Source organism: Limulus polyphemus, unplaced genomic scaffold (assembly GCF_000517525.1).
Source record: "Limulus polyphemus unplaced genomic scaffold, Limulus_polyphemus-2.1.2 Scaffold6872, whole genome shotgun sequence".
Lineage (NCBI taxonomy): Eukaryota > Metazoa > Arthropoda > Merostomata > Xiphosura > Limulidae > Limulus > Limulus polyphemus.
In genome coordinates this window covers 37,389-42,619 of record NW_013672482.1, presented here as the reverse complement: position 1 = coordinate 42,619, position 5,231 = coordinate 37,389, and the positions used below count along the sequence as shown (strand labels likewise).

The 5,231-nt window shown below is 33.9% G+C and overlaps 1 protein-coding gene across 7 annotated transcripts in view; it reads left to right on the top strand.

Moving 5' to 3' along the window:
• Positions 1-619: 619 nt before the first annotated feature.
• The window catches only part of LOC106474145 (myotubularin-related protein DDB_G0290005-like), a 28,250-nt gene continuing 23,638 nt past the window's right edge, over positions 620-5,231 (top strand). For 2 of the 7 annotated variants that reach the window (XM_013934836.2, XM_022402508.1), the window contains exon 1: positions 1,572-1,672. The gene's annotated coding sequence lies outside the window, so the exon portion shown is untranslated. The other 5 variants (XM_022402513.1, XM_022402510.1, XM_022402511.1 and 2 more) reach the window with 5 other exon arrangements.

The following is a 5,231-nucleotide window of genomic DNA, read 5'->3' as shown; positions in this document are numbered from 1 at the left end:
GCTAGTCCCTCTGTTCCGTCACGATTTGATTACTCACTTGGATCTGATATTTGTCACCTACCTATCTGAGATAACTTGTGTAGGATGTGCGCAAAGCTTCCAGAGGTGATGAATTGAATGAAATTTTATCTTCAAAATTTCCACATGTTCCCGGAAGAGATCTTTTTTATTTTAAATGACATATTTGAAAGAAAGTTTGCACCCTTTTTTCATGGTTGTTTCTTTTTTATTCAAAGGGTCCGTGTCAAACAGGAGTCTTCTTTGTTTAATTTTTCATCAAAACGATACAGAATTTATAACAAGTAAAGAAAAAAGGCCAAATTAATCAACTGTGTTCACCTTATTTTATATTCAGAAGTCTTCTTTGTATGGTCGAAAAAATTAATTCAAAAAAAGGAAAAATCGCCCTCCTCAAAAATGGGGGCACTTGCCCCCTTGGAAAATGTCAAGCATAATTCTTTCTTTATTCGTTCAGCATATGTATATGAATGTTTTATTCAATTCACAATACTTTTCCCCACTCTGGAAGACTTTGCCCGTCCCTGGAAACATTTCTGTGGACACCCATGCTTTCAGCTTTAGGGACGTTATAAAGTGAAGGTCAATTCCACTTTTCGTTGGAGAAGAGCAGTTCAAGGGTAAATAGTGAGTAGTGTTGACTAGCAGGCCCGGCATGGCCAGGTGGTTAGGGCGCTCGACTCGTAATCTCAGGGTCGCTGGTTCGAATCCCGGTCGCACCAAACATGCCAACCTCCGCCTTTGTCTGGTCCCAAATCCGGGAGGAGGGTTGGGCGCGGGGCTAGCAACTCCACCCCGTAAAAACCAACCTGCTACAAGTAACTGTAACAACAAGTTTTCGTTGGTGAGGTGTTGCTCCACTGGGAGTTTACAGGAATTAAAAAAAAAGTGTTGATTAGGTTCTAGTCTATCACGTTTAGTAGCTTTACGCGATATTCAATAAAACAAACATTTATGCTAATATAATTAGTAAACAGTACAGCTAGATTTCCTCACCATAATTTCAGTATAATATTTTCGTAACTGTTTCAATTTTAAATATCCTTTAAAACTATCTGAACATCGTGTAGTCTGATAAAAGTATCATTCTTAGTGGTGAAATGGTGTTCAACATACATCAACTGAACTTGGATTATTGGGTAATAATAGGGCTTACATTAGCTAAGTTCTTAGCACGGTTATCATTATGGTAAGGAAGAGCCAGAAGGATAATTAAACATCTCAATAAACACACCGAGATACTAGAATTATGTTATAATATGTTTAAGTGAAATGCGAAAATTGTGTAATGGCGCATGTGGAGAGGTTTCTTGCATATTCCTGTTTAACTTTTTGAAAATAATAACTGTAGTACTGGCATGAACTTGTTAGCTTGGCAACGAATAGGTTAAATATGTAAAACTAAAAGAAAAAGTAAGCTAGTATTTGATTTCTCATTTTTTTTTCTTTGTGTTGCAGAAAGAAAACTATATTAAAAGTGAGACATCCCAACAGTTTATTAATAAACATATTTATGTTCATCAAAGATGTTACTAATAACATATAATTAAGTTTATGGAGTAAATAATAGAACAAAAATTGTTGATCACTCTCGTTCGGCGACAACTATCGTTGCAAAAGAAATATGTTTATGTAGTATTTACACGTTATATTGGTAAATATTCCTTATTTTTTCGTATATTTATTTGTTAGAATTATACTAATATTTTGGACAGTAATAAATATATGACTTACATTTAGTTTTCTTTTATTTTTAGCATAATTTTTCTGAAAATTTGTGAAATTAAACTAGAACGACTAAGCCTAACAGTAACAGTTAATGTAGTTTGCTCGTGTAATACTAATGTATTGAATTTGATGGTTTGTTAATCCAAAGAAATTAAGAACTGAAAATTGTTGCTCTAACCTACAAATATGCTACTCAGTAGTACTACTCACTGCTAGTAATCTTTAGAGCAATAAGGTAAAAACTATAATAAAAGTAGGTGACCGTGAAAACGCCAACAGTAACGCTTAGCTATATATTAATTATACATATAATATATATACAGCTAATATACACTGTTAATTGTTATTGTTATTCACAATTATTTAAATCTCAATTCAGTCATACTCTCAAAAGATCTAATTAGTGTTAGTAATATTTGTAATAAGTTTATTATTCACTATAGTGTATAGCCTAAGTCACAACAGGTCTCAATAAAGCTAATACGTTTTAATTGTTTTTTGCTGTAGTCTGTAGCCAAAACTTGGTATCAAGAGATGTAATACTAATAAGTTTTATGCAAATAAATTATAATAGGTTTGTCTTCTTATTAACAATAACATTTAAAATTTCACATCAAACACCTTAACTTGACCAAACAATGAAACATACCATGTATGTCCTTTCAGAGTCTTATACAACTGTGTGAAATCCAATTGGTTTGATTGATTTTCTTTTAATTTTTAAGGTTATATAGGTTAAGGTCTCACAAAACTTTCGACCAGATAAATATTTTTTAAAGGTGTTTAATGAAAATTTTGAAAATGGATAGCCCTACATAGACTGTTCTTCATAACACTATGCTTACGTAAACTGGTCAATAAATATAGGATAAGTATTGTCAACTTTAAGGCCATATTAATGCACAGGAAAAGTGAAAAGGAACAATATACATATATATATATGTATATAAGGTGGATTAAATAAGAAAAATAAAAGAGAAGTAAGTCATAATCTAACTTAAGCAACTTACATTGTAATATTAGGGGCAGAACAGGGTAAGTCATTAATGTATTACTCAAGAACATGTTGCAGTATGTTAGTTTCCTCTGTTTGTTGGTAACATGGGTTGCTCTGCATTTATCCTATTTTTAGTTAAATGGTTTATTCTGCTTCAGTTATGTGAACTTTTCTGCTGAAGCATTCAGTGTTCACAAAACTGGACTCTTTAACAGTGTCATTGATTTTTCATGGATGGTAAAACTAGAAAGCAACTGAAGTGAAAGTAAAATTAATAAAATCCTAATTTGAGCATTGAAAATAAATATTTTTGAAAAGTACATGTATGATATTTTTCATAAATAATATGCCCTATTTCATAAGTGTATGTTTAAATTGTTTCATTTGTAACAACATATTCAAGAATCACTGAATCATTCAATTTGAATTACTTTAAAGAATATAGTGGCATTAATAATATATATGATTTTTACTTTATAACTTTGATATGTATTCAGGAAGAGTGCTCAAGCAAGATTGTGCCTAGAGCCCAAAACACCTCTATCCTAGTCCCTGATCATTTTCTCATATTACTTTACAAGACTAAGAGGCTTCATAAAGGAACTGTTATTTTGTTTGCTAAGGCTGTTGATAAGAAATTAATAAGATTCATAAAAAGTTATGGCATAGCATTTCTTGTATTATTTTGCATATTGTACAGAAGTTGTTGGTGTATGTGTTAAGGTTATTGAAATATATTTTTGTAATACTTTTGTATACAGTAATTTTTGTGTATGTTATTATTGTGAAATGGGACAGTTTTCTAGACATTGAAAAGGATATGAACTTAGATTTTCAGAAAGCTTTTGAAAAGGTAGCACACAGATTAGCTAAGAAAATCACATAGGTAGGAATTAGGGAAATCTAGGTAATTGTATTATATGGTGGTTGGATCAAGTTTGACTCTTGAAAGCCACTATCCAGATTGGCAACTTACAGAAAATTAGCAGTAGTCAAATTATTTACTTCAGTAGTCAAAAGTAGTACACCACATTGCAAAAATAATATCATTAAAGGGACAAGTTTAAAAAATATCTAAAACTGTTGTGCAAATGATAATCATGTAAGTGCAAATACAATAAAATACTTGAATAAAGTATTTTCTTTTTTTCAAGACAAGGATTGTGCTTGTTTGTGGAATTCTTTTGTCTCGAAACACGGTCAAAATAAGGAAGTAAAATAATTTCAATTTTCATTAATGTTATGTTATACACAATTGCCATGTAGAGCACCAATTTTAAATTAGTATTAGTCAATAAGATATCTACAGAAAAAGATCATAAACAGAACTGGCTTTGATTCATTTATTGTAAACCCTCATATATCTGTTTGTCAGTTATCTGGATTATTGACAATCTTGATGATATCCAGTAGGATACATAACCCCATCTCACATCTAGCTTTCCTGATTCAATGCTGCCTTTATGTGTGAACCATTTTGCTCACCACTAGCCACCTGATATTGCCATCTGATAGAAGTATGACACCACCATGTAGCCTAACTAGCTCCCTCTGTACTGATTGTTCAATCATTACTTTTGGACTTGGCATGCATGTGTTTAGATGTGTCTTTTCTTGCTTACATGAGACTTCTTAACATTAACATTTGGTTGAAGTATCTACAAAAGCAACTTGTGGAAATGTGTTCTTTGTTTTTATTTTTCAACAATTCTGCCTATGCAGACTTTATGACTCTTATTTTCTACAGAATAAACTACACACAGATGGTCATTTCTTTGCTATCTAGTATTGAACATTTGAACTTTGTCCACTCTAGATAGAGTACCACAATGACGTTGGGTGCTTCTTTGAGGCAGTGTCAGACCTTTTGACTAAGGATGCTATTAAAGAGGTTTCTCATCCTTCTCTAGGATTTTATTCATGTCTGTTTGTTGTTCCCCAGTGCAATGAAGACTGGCATCTGGTCATTGTTCTTTCCTGTCTCTGTCAGGTTCTAGACCTTCCTCAATATACCGTGATATCTTCAATGGTCTTTTTCTCCAGGGCTTTGGATGACCAAAATCAACATCTCTGATGCTTATTTCACATTCACACCCCCCCCCCCCTCAACGAGAATTCCTGTACGTGGTGAGGGGACCTACCAGGGAAGGTTCTGTATTTTCAGTTACTTCTTCTGGGATCTGAACATCCACCCATGTGTTTGCCATGCGTGGTGACCCATGAAGGGGAGGAGAGGATCCTGGTGGTTAAGTGGTGTCTGGGGCACTGCAACACACCACTTTGGCCTTGAATTCCTGTAGATGGGTGGCCTTGGAGTGCCCCCCCCCCCCCAGGGTCAATTGGCTGGTCCACTCGAGCTAGGGTCAACTGAGTACCAGTGTTGGGCGTTCTCAACGGGTGTTGTGGACATTGTGTCTGATGCTGGTGTTTGGGTATAGTACTCACGAAACCCTGGCGTTGCTGCAGTGTCCTTGTTTGACATTGTAGT